Source organism: Cyanistes caeruleus, chromosome 1 (genome assembly GCF_971803275.1).
Source record: "Cyanistes caeruleus chromosome 1, bCyaCae1.hap1.1, whole genome shotgun sequence".
Lineage (NCBI taxonomy): Eukaryota > Metazoa > Chordata > Aves > Passeriformes > Paridae > Cyanistes > Cyanistes caeruleus.
Genome location: NC_141701.1, coordinates 104,173,282 through 104,189,394, shown reverse-complemented (window position 1 = coordinate 104,189,394; position 16,113 = coordinate 104,173,282). Strand labels below are relative to the sequence as shown.

The following is a 16,113-nucleotide window of genomic DNA, read 5'->3' as shown; positions in this document are numbered from 1 at the left end:
GCAGCTGTTCCAGAGATGATAAGGCAGGCTTAAGGCAGTGACTAGACAGATCTGAAATTGTTGTCATCTTAATATACAGGACCTTAATCATCTACATGCAGACCCAAAGGACTACAGGTGGAAGAGTTAAAAAAATTTAAAAAGCAGGGGAGAATTGGCATCAAAAAGCCCAGTATTTTCTCCTTCATGTATTAATTTGATATTTTTCCCAAAGTGTTTGGGATTGGCTACGGTAACTGATGCTGATCTATGAATAAGACTGCTGAAATTACAATGGTTGGCCCTTTTAGATAGCAATTAACAGCAAATTCTCATTACAGAGGCCTCTGTGACAGAACTTTGTGTAAGTGGCCAAAACCACAGGATACATTTATAATTATCCCAGCCACTAGATAAAAATGGTTTGGGCATTAAAAACATGGCCAAATAGAAAAAAAAAATAGTAATTGATTCTTATTATTTTTGTAGGTTTTGGTTGGTTGTTTTTGGTTTTGTTTTTTTCCCTCCCTCACAGTAAAGTAGCATTTTATTTATGGGGCTGAATTTCCAATTTTTTTAACAAGGTCTGCTTTAAATTCAAGTTTGAAAGTAACACACAACACTTTTTCTTTCCTTTCTCTCTCACCTCTTCCTCTGTTCCTGAAGGAGAGAAAGTAGTGAAGAGAAAGTTTTCTTCCTTCTTGATCCCCCTATAAGGTCACATAATTCTTGCCAACAGCTTAAAGTTAAAAAGCCTTTGCTCCCTCTGCTGGCTATTCTGTCCTGACATAGCATCAAAATTAGGAGCATCTGTTGTATCAATGACAAAATTTCAATAAAACAAACATAGATAAATACAAAACCACAGTCATCCTCTACATAGCCTTTGAGTAAATCCAATTTGCACTTAAATAATCTGGCAGAATCACTTTATTCTCATTAACTTTGCTGAATATGCCTTTGTCTCTAAAAACCTGTAGTGTCAATACCACTTCATATTTAAAATTCACTCTGTTTATTCCCTTTGCTTTTGATATTTACACCTGAAAACTAGTCCTGGGCATGTATAGTTGGAACACCTGCGTGTACTTGTCCAGAGGATGCACTGAGCACAGTTGGATGTGGCTTGTGGTAAGTGTCAAGGCCCACCACAGGGCCCAGCTTCTCTTTCAACTGTTTCACAAACAAAATAAACTTGGAGAACTTTTCTCTGCTTATGGAAAGAATCATAGTTACTCTATGAACTAAAGTTTAGAGGCTGGCAGTAATGGACAGGATTTGTAACAAAGACATTCTTTTGGCTTTTTTCAGGCAAGGAAAAAAGCAACTGCAGTATCATCCCATGGAAAAAAATAATAACAGCAGAATTTTTCATAAATGTTCTGCTACAAGATGCAACTGCGTTGATGGGTTGTTGGTTTTTTTCCCCCCAGAACCATACCAAACTTCCCTTTATGTCATGATGAATGTTTTTATCCTGGTTTAGGGCAGTTTCACTTAGCATCTCAGATTTTTGAACCCATTAATTATTCCTCTTATTCACTAAGATAATATGAACCTTCATCCAGGAAGAACATTTTTGGTCTAAAGACAGCATGACTTTGGAACCTGCTGTGTTCCCAAATGAATCCACACCTGTTTAACCACAGAATTTCCACTAGGGGTTGTGTCAGAAGTTGTACCAGTTTCTGAAGGATGCCAGGGTAGGGGGAGTAAGGCAGAAAGAGAAGAGAGGCCTCAAAGCAAAGCATTTCATTGTCTTCCACAGGCAAATTCATCTATGTAGGACTCAACACAATATAGATTGAGCCTTGACAACTTTCTGTTCTGGAAAGGGGAAAAAACCCCTTCATCTACTAGGACACAAAGTATTAATAGAGTTCCTCTTGATGTGACAATTGCTTGATCTAGCAATATGTTTTGTTAGAAGGAAGTGTCAGCACCAGTTCGACATCACAGATTTATCTTTCTGAGTGTAGAATAATCACTGTTCAAGCACCACTAATCTTCCTTCCTCGTTCACATTTTAGTAAATAGATTGAAAATACATTTGGCTTTTGTCCACAGACCCATCTATTGTACTGGTAAGAGGTTCAAGTACAAACAAAAAACAATACGGCCTTAAACAGATTTTTAAAAACTCTAACCATCAACAAAGCACCAAAAAGTGCATGCTCACTTTGAAAAAAGAAGACTGTCCAGCAAGATTTTCTCCAGGGCACTGGCAGGAGTTGAGTTCCTCCTGACTGCCCATCCATCACAGCAAAGTCATGGAATATTTCAGCTGAAGATGAAAACAGCCCCAGTCACTTCTCCTAGGCTTCCCTCAGACCTCGTCCCTCACTGAGGAAAGCCAGACTGGATCCCACAGCACACTGTAAGACTTCTGCTGGAGCCACAGCATGGCCATGCTTGAGCCCCATGCCAGCAGAGAGGAAAATACAAAGAGAAAGAATTCAGGCTGTTATCTCCTGAACAGCTCATTCATTTGTGTGACTGCTGACAAATGCTGAAGTTGGTCTAACCACAGGCCCTGTGCTATGCCACCTTGCAAACTCTGTGGAGCACATGCCTAACAGCAAAGCTGTACTTCAGGAGATTTTTTTAAACAAAGGACATATACATATACATACATACACACACACACATATATATGTATCCACACACATGTATATTTATCTATATGCATACACACACACACACATATAACTCCTAGAAGGCAAATTTTAATGATGTGCATTACAAGACTGTCTCGTCCTGAAAGCTGAACAGAAAATGTTGAAATAAATCCCAGTAGGTAGAGTGTAGCGTCAATAGCAAAAGATAAATGATGCAGTCACACGATTACAATAGATCTATTTCTTCTCAGGTACACTTTTTCTCTCATATTGTACCCACATAATAAACAATTTATATGTGTCACAGCTATATAACCTTGTCCATGGCAAAAGAAAACACTGGCACATAATGTGACAGGCTAAAAATGAGCCTGAAAAATCTCATACACAACTGAAACAAGATTTTCCCCATGAAAAAGTAGGAAGAACTTTGAAAAGCTTGAGAAATGCAATGACCCAGTTGAGATTTCTCCACAACTGATGATCTAACACAGGAGGTGCACTGAAATCTTTACTGACTCCATGTCTTCAGATCCCTGCTTTTAAAACAACCTGAAGAAGTTTAGATCATGCTGTGTTTTAGCAAGGTCTGTGTTCCCTTCCAACTGTGCTAATTCGTGCAGACTGCAGACCAGTGATGTCAGCAAGTCCTTTAGGTATTCCTCATACCTGGATGCCATACCATGTGAAAAGATATTTAACACACTATGCACACAAGTACTCCCAAAGATAAAAGCTTTTCCTCCCCTACACCCCTAATTAATCTTAACATTTCTCATGACAAAAGCTATTAGTTCAGTCTGCTGCTGCTGATAAACAATTCTAACTTGTGACTTTAACAGTGAAATGTTTCTAAAGACTTTTTTTTTTCTGACACATAATAAGTCAAGCACCTCTCTCTAACATGTCTGCACATAAACCCTGAGCAATTTCATTAGCAGTTAAATGTGAGAGGCTGTGGTACATCAGCACCCACTAACAGATGCACTGGAGGAGTCACACAAGGCCATGAAATTCCATCTCAGAGCAAGGAATATGCATGCACAGTGAAAATCCACCTTTTGAAATGCATGTCCCTCAAAACAGTACCAAAACCTAAGTCAAATTAAACCATCATCCATGCTCAGAAGTGAATGTAGGGACTCAGAGATTACCTCCTGTGGATGTAAATGTACCATTAGTTTCATTAGCAACAGCATTTAAGCACATGTCCAAGAAGTATTTCTGTATCAGGGTATTATATAGCTATCCACGTGCCAAGTATGCTGCAGGGCCATTCTCTGAAAGCATACACATCCATATTTTAATGGAGATTTAAACTGAGCCAAGCCTGTAGTGTCAACATGCACGAATTGACAGTATGCCAATATTTTTTTTTTTTTGGTGGAATTACACTGATTCAGAGCAGATGGAGCTATGGTCCCTTGACCTTAATTGGAGCTTATATTCACGCTTTGGTCATGCCTTTGGCTGTATGTGGTCCACACTGACTTGTGTACCCCAGTGGAGATAACATTACTATTGCAATATCAGCTCTTGTATCCCTTGAATAGTTTTTGTGTTAATGCTACAACTAGCTTGTTGCATTTCTGACTTAAAGATACATTAATAGGTTAAAAGTCCATACATCCTAACCTGGGCATGCATGAAATCCACCAGAATTAATTAGAGTGCTAAAACTGATGTATTTTTAAAAACATCTTTCAAATAACTGAACAGAAGTCTTCTTGATATCCAGTAATCACATATGCTCCGTTACTTTATTCCAAAGACATTTCTGCAGAGAAATGGCTGCTATTTTGCAGTGGGAAGTCACTACCAAAGACATTTCTGCAATGAAATGCCTGCTGGTGTGCAGGCAGTTCTCCCCTAGCAGGGAGTCAGATGCTTGCTAATACTGCATCAATCCATTGACCAACACTTGCTCAGTGAAGCAGACATCTGGGGGGAAGTCAATATTTCCTTATTACTTCAGTGTTTGAGCCATGTCAGGACATGCACATGTATACACACAGGAAATCACTGGCAAATTTAAGGGCAATTTTCCAAAGGGCTGAAGAAATGCCTTCTGAACTCCCTTACCTGATCAGCAGGTCAGACTCAGAGCCCTCATTACATGTGTACAGGGAAGGGCTGAATTTAAAAAGGGGTGAGGTCAATAGCTCATACTGCTACAGAGCACTTCCAGTTCCCCTAAAAAAAAAAAGTCAGGTTTTTATCATGCTGGACACAGCTGGACCAAATTTTGGATCATACCTTGAAAAATGTTCATATAGAAGAACTATAATGCTAATGTTTCAGACATTCACTCCAGAAAGAAAAAAAGCAAAAAACAACAAAAACAAACAAACAAAAATCTGAAAATATCCCTCTAGTCAGAAAATTTTCTCCTGATTAATGTAGTAAACAGGGCAAAGTTGTTCATTTCAGCCACATACAATTTTTTATAGTACTTAGAATGATCATGAACTGAAAAATTAATTGTTTCCAGAAAGTTAGGCTAAGTGTCCACAGAAAGCAGCATACAAGAAAAATCAGTTGCTGTCTCAAAGAGTTTGTAATAGATTACAGAAGAGGTGGGAAAAAAAAGAAACACTATTCTCTTGGCATTACAGCTGACTGGAACTAAGCTCAGAATGATTTACTGAGCTGACCAAAGTCACACTGGAAAGCAGAGTTGCAGGCAAGAACCGAAACAAGTTTTGCTTTGTTCCAGACAAACATGTTTACCACAAACATTTTATACTTTATTACTATCAAGACACTTAGGTTTTGAATTTATAAATATGGGAATATTCTCCATTCTGCATCTTAACAGCAAGGAAATAAATAAATAAATAATAAAGAGAGAAAGCTTGCAGCTGGTCACAGCTTCCATCTCAGTTCTGAGCAAGCCTTTCTGATTAAGTATAATGTCCTAGAATCTTCAGCAACTGCAGCAACATAAGGGCTGCTCCTGCAGAAAGCAACCCTTTCTCTCTGGCTGGAGTTGATTAAAAATGAAGAGGAGTTGAAGGAGATATTTTATATTCAGCGGTTCCACAGTTTCTGACAAATGTTTGGGTTTCCCTGGAAAATTACCATTTGGGAAATTTTTTAGAAAGAATGAAATTTATTTCTACTTAGCAAAGAATGAGTTTCAAAAAGAAACATATGACATAATGGCTGACATTGCTCTGAAGCCTCTGCAAAGCTATCACCACAAGAAATAGGAGCAGTTTAATATCAACTAAAGCTGTACAAATACCATTGTTTTTCACTTCCTGCCTGAGTTTGGTTTCAGGTTACCAAAAAGGAAAAAATGCGTGGTTTTCTTGTGAAAATGAGAGCATTGTTAAGCAAACATTTGCAGTTAAAATTCTCAAATCATGCCATTATGTTTCTGAGTTAGAAAAGCAGTGTTCTTTACAAAACAAAAACAATTTTATTTAAAAACAAAGATTTAAGGATTTATTTTTTTTTTTTTCAATTAAACATTTCAGTTTTGGGTTTTTTTCTGGGTGAATATATTTGGATACATAAGTAGATTAAGTTAACCCAGATTTGTACTTTTCAATAAATAAACATTTAACAATATAACATGCCCCATTCCAATGTCTTTCTCATTCCAATCTTTAGCTTCTATGTCTTCTACCCAGAGGTATGGGAGAAGTCTCTTCTGTGAAACATGAGTAGAAAGGGAACAAGATCACAAAACTTTTCCCTTCTGGCTTACAACACAACCAAAAGAATGAAGGAGTGAGTAGTACTGAACAGCCCAAAGTACAAATTTATCCACTCAAAGATTAATAAATGTAAATGTACTTTGAACATAAATACTTCAAGATCTAAATCTGTGACTGGGCTCATCAACTGGAGGCTTTAAAGAACTGCCCATCATCTACTACAGTACTACACCGCAGAGAAAATTAATGTAGGTTTAGGATGTTTTCATAAAGCAAAATATTTATAACAACAAAAGCAGTTCATACAGTAACACTGTGAAATAAGATGTTGGTGTCTTTGGGAACACTTGCTTGGGATAGTTATGGTTACAAAAGTAAATTTACACTACAGCAAGTAAAGAAAATGTATAATGCCTGGTTATGGGAACAGCCATGATACAAAAGATCTAACATAAAATTACATGAGCTGATTGGCAAATTTATCCTAAGGCTGACATGTTATATGCAAATTCCTTAATAACATACTGTAGGGGTAAATATGAAAACAGCAACAAAGTGTAAACCAAAAAACAATAACTAGACTATTCAGGAGGTAAATGAATACAGGAAACTTCTAATCATATGGAGAGTGATGAAATTACTGAGAAGAGTCATCAGAAGGGATCAATGCCATTTGAAGATGTGAGTTTTCTAAATTTATGAAGGGGACTGTTTACAAAATCCCAGCAATGAGAAATTACATTTATAATTTGAGTCCTTGGTACCTGATGTGCTGATAACTTAAGTGCCTCTGAGGAGATTCAATCATCTTTTGTTTGCATCATTTTTACAAGCAATTATGCTTGAACCTTCTACCAATTACCAGGAAAAAAAAAAGTTCCACAACTAGTTTCTGCTGTTTTTATTTCACTTCCCACTGCAGCACCGGAGCGTGCCACAGCTAGGCAGAAAACACTGAGCTGTATAAACTGGCTCACCAAACACAAAAAAATCCTTTTAGACAAACAGTGGCATTAATTAGCTTAGGAAACAGGCAGAAATCAGTTTATGTAGTAATTTTCCCTACAGTCAGACTACTTAGATCAATTATCAACACCCATAGTAGAGGGGGATTGAAATAGATGGACTTTAATATCCCTTCCAACTCAAACCATTCCATGACTCTATGAATAAGGACTGTCCATTGGGGTACCCTCAGTTTCCTAGAATCATCTGAGAATTTTACCCGGTAGATTTCTTATGTAGCCCTTTGTTGGCGGTTTTCTCACAAACAAGACGGGACTGCTGGGTGATGTGTCACGAGCTTTATTCAGGCACCAGACTCAGCCACACACACAGGAGGTGGAACCAGCTCACTCCTGCCACGAGCAGCCCAAGACCTCTATGTTACAGAACATTTCAGAAGTTTTTCAGCCAATAGCATATTGCTAAAGCTTCAAGACAGTTGTTCTACCCAATCACTAAGAGCACACATACACCTGCTTCAAACAATGCTTGCTATTACGCTTTCTATTAACAATACACAGTACTCCATTATTAAGTTTAAAACCTCCCACTATCCTGGTAAGCATCTTTTTCTTCACCCTTAAGGTCTATCTTAGCCAAGCCTAAAAACTCAACTATTGTTTCACGTCCTTTCATGTTGCATTATTGTATCTTCTTTACTTTAAGGCTTTGAAGATTCAACTAGCTCTAAGTTCTCTGTTTTTTCTTTTCTGAGGCCTACTTTCACAGCTTCTGAAAGTCTTCTTACTTTTGCTGTTTCCCACAGCCCTTGACCATGGCCTCTATCTCTTCTGCAGCATGTCACAAGTGTGGTATAAGTTTGAGACCTAGGAAGCATTTACCATCCACAGTGAGTATGGGATATGGAATGATTCCCCCTTGGTCCCTCTGCCAGCCTTGACTTTCCTGTCCTGTGTTCCCTCCACTCCCCAGCCCACCTTTCATTTTTCTGATGCATTTTGTATTTCTTTTGTAAAGCAGTATATAATAAGCCAGTATTTTTACCTGACTTAACCAACTTACATAGACTATACATGATAATTCAGATGTAGATATTTTTCATTACTATGGTAATATATTTTATAGTAGTCCTAACACTGTAAAAATGAAAAAACTACTTTCTGAGTGAGTTGTTCGTGGGTTTTTGGGTTTTTTTTTCCTTAATTGAGAAATCTTCTGGCAACAAAACCTTAGCATGAGGGCCATTTCACTCCTCTGATCTCTTGTAGAATTTTTGTTGAGCTTGCAGTTCGGTAACTCAGAGTACATTTTTCACTCCTGTGACAGGTGGCTCCACACAGGTGTGCTGGGATTGTGGAGCAGTCTATCAGCCTGTCAGCTGGTGGAGTCATCCCACTAATAGACTGCCAGGTCTCCTTTGTTATGGTGGAAACTTGTCTTTTTATTTTCCTTTTTTTTCCCCATACATATTTTGAGGGATTGTGGTTCTATTGTGAACAAAACTGTTGAAGTTCAAGTTTCAGTATTAATTCTGTGTTAATTCAGCAAGCCTGTATGAGGAGTCCAGTGTGCTTTAAAATACCTGTGCCTTTTCATAAAATACCCCACAACTCCTGCCTGAACATACATGATGCTCTACACATGCTCAAAACCCCAAAGACCTCTTGTCTTGCCTACTGAAATTAATTTTGTCACTGCGGTTTTGGTCAATAAAGTTTCTTAATTTCTCTGGAATTTTAAAGATATGATGCAGAGACAACACCCTGGCTCTCTAAAGGAATTCAGAAGAACAAAAGAAAACATTAAAAGAGCAAAAAGAGTACATGTTTGTGTTTTGTGCTGCTCTCTGGAGACATGCTTTAGCTGCAGGAATTACAGACAGAAAACCTGCACAGGTAAACTCAGTGTATCACCTTAGCTTGGTTTATTTTGGCTTGCTGCAACCACGTCAATGACTTGATAAAAACACACATTGTATTCCAGGGCAGGCTAAAAAAATTAGGCCTGAGCTGACAATTAAGAGCATAACATGAAAGCAGAGATCTGTCCTCAGCCAAGTCCCTGGTCCAGAATTCCTAAAATCATTCACTGTTTAAAGCACTGAAAAGTGAAAGTATGATTAATCAAAATATTGCTGTACTCCCAACTGATCTTATCTTTTGCCTCTCTGATACAGTGAAATTTAAGTTACTCTCATAGTTCGGCTTATAAAACGACTCCATGATACTAGTTTGTCAATCAGTAGTTCTGTTGGAGTCAACACAGTGTTCCAATATCACTGCAAGGGAAAAAAACCAGCAAGTGCTCAAAGCAAAGAAACCAAAGCCGATTAGCTCCATGGAGACTTGTTTCTACATCAGACTGCATGGCTTATTGCTTCTGAAAAAGACTGCAGTGTCAGGCATGCCAGGCTGGTGACACTGAAATTACACAGACACACACACAAAAATCAATTTGCAAGCAAAACCAGCTGTAGACTGTGTGTGAAATATGCCCAAAGCACATGGGGGGAAGTGGAGGGGGACATTTACATTGCTACGTACTCAAGTCCGGTCTCAGGTCTTTGCAGTGCTGACAGAAGTGAACACTTTTTGGTGTCTCTGAACACTGTATTCAAGGAGCTCCCTCTTAAGGTCCTGACTTTATAAACTTTCCCTATTCAGGAGACACTTAAACATCTCTTTCAACCTGTTCAAGTGTCACATAAGCAGGTTCTAAAGTGCTTTGATGAATAGCATGGATCAAAGTATGTGCTTAAATGTTTTGCTAAATAATTAAAAATTGGCTTGAGAGCTGGCATAAAGACACTCACTGAAAATTACCAAGCTTTATGAAAATTAAATGAAGCAATTAAGCTTAGCTTTTCTATCTATACTTCCAGAAAGGCCTATTAAGTCCAGCATATAAGCTCTGGCTGTTGGAAGTGTCAGGATCAGTAAGTCTAGGGTTTGTTAAAGCCTTTTTATAGAAAGGCCTTGATATGGACAAGGTGCTTTGTGTACCTCTTAGCTCAAGGTAAGCCCTGAAGGGAGGCTTTTGAGAAACAGGTTAACAACATAAAATCAAAATTATTTATACTTTCATTTTCCTTAGGATTGCATCTTGCAATAGGTCACTACAACTACAAAAAATATAGACTCTTATGGAGGCCAGGCTGATATCCCTACTTTCATTGCATTCATTCTCTTTTAAACTACTTCAAAGTCTCTGAGAATTTCACTTTGCCTGACCCTTCCTACACTTGTGTTAATCCCCAAACCATAATATTTCTAAACTTGAACAAAATTGGTTTATCTACATAGGACTGGTTATTCAGGCTGCAAAACTAAAACCAAAGAAAGATGAATAGGCAAAGTCTACAGAGACAAGAGACAAGTCTGTTCTCCATGCAAGGGTCTGCTAAGTATTACATTGCTTAAAAAGATCTGCAGAAATATCTGAATTCCAGGAAGATGTTGCCAGTCGAACAGCGAGTTTAGCTTGCAAAAAGCTGAGTTCATCTTGTCAATCTTATTTCAGTGTGTTTTGCTCAGTTGTCCTTTACTATCAGCACTAAGCCCCAGAAAAGTCTGTGTTTTCCTTGTGTGAAACCACATCAAAATCATATGGTAAGAGAGTCCTTCATACTGAAAAGGGAAAACCATATATGGAAGAGACAAACATTAGAAAAGTGTTAAGAAACTTTTATGGTATCCCTCAAGATGGATTAAAAATTTTTGAAGATAAAAGAAAAAGGTAATAAACAATGCATCAGGCAGAATCCTACCACACTATGCAGGTTGAATGTGGAGTCTGAAAAGATGTGTCACAAGCAGATTGCTTGTGCATTCTTGCACCAGCACCCATCTTGAGACCCATTGCCCTAGGCACCTCAACCCAGCCCTGGCTTTACTGTCCAAAGGTGGCCCCTTGCAAGCTATAATGGCCACAAGGCAATGCTGAGGCTGTTTCTTCCCTCACCACCAAGGGAAATTTTCCGCCCTTGCAAGCAATCTGCTTGGCCTCTGGCATTACTGCTCTCAGCCATTTTAACCCCTTCTTGTAGTTAGACCTTCCTGCCCTGTGTGCCAGATCATTCCTCAGCCAAGTTGGTACTGCCAATTATAATCTCCCCTTCATTAGAAATCGATGCCAGCAGACAAGACTTGCCCAAAATTGTACATCCAATTAGAAACAAGATAAGGAGTAATACCAAGATCTCATCACTTCTAGAATGTCATCTGCTAGACTAAGTGCTAATGACCGCAGGACAGCTCTCACTTGGAAAGTACATGCACCTTGTTAAGACAGTTATTCATTGTATTACTATTTAAAGATGGTGAAAAAGAGTACATGGAAATATGGAGAAATGGAAGTTATGAACAGAGCAGCATAGGAAAGTCAGGAAAAGTTTCATCCTCGTATAGGATGACACACGAAAGCAGAGGTTAAAATCAAGGCTAGAATATGCTGGCCTAAGTTATCACAAAGACATTCAGATCAAATTTAATGCTCTGAAATCTATGGAGCTCACATGAAATGTCCTCTACAGTTGCGGTTTAAAAAATCACAGCCTCTTTAAAGTGAGAGGGTATAGATCAAATGACTACTGCTGGGCTCCTGAAATTCAACTTTCAGAACCATGCAGTCTTGTAATATACATAACTAAAATTTACCTTTTTAACCTGTCTGGAGTCAGATATCCGATTGCCTTTGCCAGCAGGGAGTCTGACCTCTTGAAGCAATGCACATCCATATCTGCCAACCCACACCCCTGAGGAGATGAACTAAATCCCAAAATCTTGTTTCTTTCTCTTTCTCTCTTTTTATTTTTAACAAAATGCTCCTGTGAACAATAAATATTTAATTTTCAGAATTAAAAAAGGGCTTTGGGTTTAGTAGATAGCCTCAGTCTAGTTATAGCATCAGCAGTTTTTCCCTCTAGGGAGTAATTAAGGGAAAGCTCTGGCCACAATGCTAAACTGTGATAATGACAGAATTTAAAATCATTTTCATACCACATGCTGCATTGCAGTTCATTTCCATATGCTCTGCCTTCAACGAAGGTGTCAAGCTTACAAAGTCTCCTGGGCAAAAGGATGACCAAAGTCCCAATGCCTGGAAGGAAGCTCAGGGGAAAGACACACATTGTCACACTATATGTGATAAGGTCTCCACATTATCAAGTTGGCAGGCAGGAAGAAGGCCCTGGAGATTTTGACTATATTTGTCTCTGTCACAGTTAGCACATGAGATTGGTGAATTTTTTTTGAGATTCACCTGGGCTATAAATTATTCGTTAGTAGTGGACACTCAATACACAGCTACTGCACTCACCCTGAAGCTGGTGAACAGTTATGGTGAAGCAAGTTTCCATGGTCCACACTTTGTAACACCTTGTAGCTGAGACTATCCCCTGACTGAAATGCCATATGGAGAAAAAAATAGCATTATAGCCACATTACCTAATAGGTCACTGTTAACTTGGGTGAAGCATTGCCCTGACAGTTACATTGACTCTAATTCCAGCTCTGCCTTTTTCAGCAGTAATGAAAAGACCCTTAGGGGAAGGTCATTTGCCAGACATCCCATCTTGGGCTGGGAAACAAAACTATTTAGAAGACAAATGGGGGCACCAAGAGCAGCCTACACATAATATTAATATCTGAAAATGATGCAACTGAAGAAATACTCTGGGTAAAAATAACAAGCTACCAAATTTTTAAAAAATAAAAACAAAACCAAAAACACCAAAAAAAAAACCCAAACCAACAACAAAAAACCCACCAAGCAACCAGATTCTCAGAGGCAGAAAGCTTCTCAGAGGCAGCAAATAGCTTTACATTCAAGTTTTTTCTCATTTTGGTCACCTTCACGTTCACTAAAATCAGACCCAGCTACGTAAGGTGGTAGATGAAAAAATATTTATCACACGCAGAACTGGTGATCATACTTGGGAGATCTCCCTAGAGGGGGTAATAGAATAAGAGCAGGGAAGGAGGGTGGTAAGAGAATTGGGAATCAGGACCATGGTTAGTGTGGTACATGGAAGTAGCACGGACAGGACACATCCTACAAGAGGAAGGATGGAGAGAAGTGGGAGCAGGAACTTGGTGAAGGGCATGGGGAGCAACACATGGATTGTCAGAAGTGAACCTCCAGGCCCATAGGAGCAACTCAAGGTTAAAAAAGAAAGATATTTAGCAGTGTCAACCACCCACTGAAGAAGTGAAAATGAAAATCCTGTATACAGCTAGGCCAAAAGGACCCTGAGGTGCATCAAAGAACGTGTGACCAGCAAGTCAAAGGTGATTTTCACTTTCTACATCATTCTCATGAGATCCCACCTGGAGTGCTGCATCCAGCTCTGGAGGCCCTAATGCAAGACAAACATGAATGCATTGAAGCCAGTCCAGACAAAACCACAAAGATGATTAGAAGAATGGAACACCTCTTCTGTGGAAACAGGCTGAGAAAGCTGGGGTTGCTCAGCCTAGATAAGAAAAGGCTTCAGGGTGCACATTCCAGTACAAAGCATGGCCCTATGAGATGGCAAGGAGGGACTTTTAAACAAGGGCATACAATGACAGAACAAGGGGAATGGCTTTAAAGTGAAAGAGGGTGAATTTAGATAAGACATTAGGAATAAATTCTTTCCTGAGAGGGTAATGAAGCATTGGAACAGGTTGCCTAGAGTAGTTGTGCATGCCCCATCCCTGGAAGCATTCAATGCCAGATTGAATGGGGTTTTGAGTACCTTCCACTGTTCTAGCGAGGAAGACATTGCTCCTGCCCAGAACGAGGGTTTGGAACTAGATGATCTTGAAGGTTCCTTCCTATGCAAATCATTCTATGATAAAGAACAAAAAGGACTCAGACAACCCAGAAGCACGAGGGATTGTGGAGGTATTATCTAGAGAAAATGAGCAAAAGGACAGGTGACACATTCCTCCTCATTCTGGATCAGAGAAAAAGAGCCCTGAAGCTTGCAACTTCAAGTCACCCACAGATCTCTGCAACACAGAAAAAGTTTAATTCCCCTTTTGGGTGCTCATTCACACAGGGGACAAAGATCTGACACTGCACGACCTTTGTTCTGGTACCAGGATTTGGAGCCATCAGCCTGAAGAGCCTTGATGGTTTTTACAGCTGTATGATATAGAAAAAAATAGAATGAGGAAAGAGAATGGATTGCTCTTTTAAGCAGCTTAAAAACACACCTTAAATAACAAGGAATCTACTAAAATATCATTATTGAGCTTAAAAAAGTCATTCCTCATAATTTAGAAAATCTTTAATTTTGGTAATTTCCAGTTCTGAAATGCTCCAATTCTGAATTCTTGCTTTGATGTATCATTATGGTAGCATTATCTGTGTATGGTAACTGTTGCTCCTGTGAAATCATATTTCATACTACTTTCCACCTCTTAGGGGAGCAAGAAATATTGGGGGGGGGGGGTGTAAGAACAAACAAAACAGCAAAATTTTGAAGAATAATGCTGATGTATATGTATCCCAAAAGTTGGAAGTTTTGAACGTACCCATTTTAAACTGGAAAATTATTCATTCATTTATACAGGCTCAGAATGTTTACTTCCAGCACAAACCTAGAAAGATACCAGAACTTTTTCACCTTGGCTAAAACTTATATCTCACTAATTCATTGAGGCTCCTCCATTTCATCTCAAATCATCCATCTCTAAACACACCAAAACCTGTCACAAAGGCTTGAAAACTTATTTCCTTTGGGTTTTTGTTTGCTTAACATGGACTGTCAAGGAATCAATACCTATTCTCATATGCACACAAAGACAAGTAATCTTAAGCATGCATATGAATAAAAGACAAGCAATAGATTTTATGCAATTGGGACACTGCATAATCTAAGTTTGTAAACCTCTTCAAAGACCTTTATAGAACTAATTAAAAAGGTAGAAAAATATCTATCTCAATTAGGACCATACTTGCTTATGTAATGTTTTTGTGCAAATACGATGACCAGGTAAATTTTAAACTCTGTGAAACCCATATATCAGGAAGGAAATAAAATGTTCTACGTGCAATGCTTCAGGAAAGGCCTGGCCACTCAAGACTGACAAAGTGGCTGACAATTTTTCAAATCCTCTCTTTTCCCTCATTATCCAGAAGGATAGATTAAAATTCCCAGTAACATTCTTAAGACATCTCACTAGTTACAAGAATTCTGATAATATAGTCAGGAAGTGAAAACAACAGTATGTGATTTGCCTCTACCCCTAAATGAGAGATCAAATTTCACTAACTACATTTCAAATACTTACAATCAGCGTTAGAGCAAAAGACTATAAAGAGTCTCCCTCAAACAAAATAAAAAAAAAGCAACCAAAAAAAAGCACTTCTGTGAGTGTAAAAGTTACATTTATTGAGCATATTTTTGCATACTATTATTCACCAAGACTTACCTTATTTAGTAGAAACAATTCATTTGTATCTTCTTTATAAATTTTACATTGAAGTCCAAGTTCATGCACATTATGATAACTAATATCTTCTTTCTACTCCTGGAAGAGAGACCCCATAATTATACCATTAGCACAGCAATGGCATTAATTCCCCATATTAATATTAATAATATTATTTTTCTCCAAGAGGAATACTGCATACATGAGAGCAAAGTCTGGCTTTACTTCCAGAATCTCAAGTGTCTTTGGACAAGAATTACTTCTCACTACACCAATGCAAGAGAGGTAAAGATTATGGAGATGGCCTGAGCTACACACAGGTTAGGCTAAATTATTTCCTGCCAACAGGGTAGACAAAGAAAGAGGAACCAACAGTGAGAATTTTCAGCAATAGAAAATTTGTTGGCTTTACAGGATTTAGATGTTCTATACATATAAATTACACTCATTCATGGTATGTTAACA

At 38.4% G+C, this 16,113-nt stretch overlaps 1 protein-coding gene across 1 annotated transcript in view; it reads right to left on the bottom strand.

Moving 5' to 3' along the window:
• The window catches only part of ARPP21 (cAMP regulated phosphoprotein 21), a 468,940-nt gene that overhangs the window by 358,002 nt on the left and 94,825 nt on the right, over positions 1-16,113 (bottom strand). The window contains exon 2 of the mRNA XM_086846818.1: positions 15,649-15,747. The gene's annotated coding sequence lies outside the window, so the exon portion shown is untranslated. The remainder of the gene's footprint in view (positions 1-15,648; positions 15,748-16,113) is intronic.